This window comes from Penaeus monodon, chromosome 34, assembly GCF_015228065.2.
Source record: "Penaeus monodon isolate SGIC_2016 chromosome 34, NSTDA_Pmon_1, whole genome shotgun sequence".
NCBI classification, from domain to species: Eukaryota; Metazoa; Arthropoda; class Malacostraca; order Decapoda; family Penaeidae; genus Penaeus; species Penaeus monodon.
The window spans coordinates 11,838,235-11,839,202 of record NC_051419.1 but is presented as its reverse complement, the minus strand read 5'-3'; positions in this window follow the sequence as shown (position 1 = coordinate 11,839,202).

Here is a 968-nt window from a genome sequence, read left to right as displayed (position 1 = left end):
AGGGGACTCAGCCCCCTGATCACACATATAGTGACTGTTCAGTGCTGTTTTACAGTAGAGTTCGAGAATTCCACATGCGCACGCGCGACCGGAACTCCCGGAAAAGTAGTCAAAGAATCGCATTAATGATACGCAAACGTTGCCATCAGACCATATTACAAAGCCACATACACACAGGATGCGGCATAAGTAACGCCTTTTTACTGAACAAAAAAATGATTTGCGTAGATTGAGAAATAAATAATGCTTAAATTGTCTAAAAATAAATAACGATCAAAAAGCTATCCTTTTGTTCAATACAATGATTTATATTAATTGATATGTTTCAAAATGTTCCCCTTGCGTTCAATACATGCAACACTTTTCAAACATGTGACGCATTTCATGTATTACAGAGAATTTATTGAAATTACTAGATTTAATTCAGGATTGTTTCGGTTTGAGGCTGTAAACCTATTTTCAATTAACCCCACAAAAAGGTCCGGTGGTATTAGGTCTAATGATCTGATTCCTCAGGGATTGTCCTCGGTTGGCGTAACCTATTCATACACCAAAATTATGATTTAACCAAATTCCCGGAAACTCTATATCCCATTGAAAGTAAATATTATTTTGATTTTCAACTCTTGACCAGAATTCCGTTTGCAGCATATGCAAATAATTACCTTGTTTAACAGTATTATCAAAGAATATCGGCCCCGATTATCCCATGGAAGAAAAGGCGGTCCAAACTGTAACCCATGTTAAGTTAACATCTTTTCCCAGAATAACATGAGGATTAATATTGCTCTAATACGCACAATTATAGCGATTGACATGTCCATTTAACTTAAAGGTTGCTTCGTCTGGATTTTTTGAGGAGTACTCAGCAGTGATTCTCGTAGTTCAGTGGACTTTTCTACACTTGAAATAATAACGAAAAGATATGTATAAAATTTAAAAAGGTCGTTACTTATGCTGAACCTTGT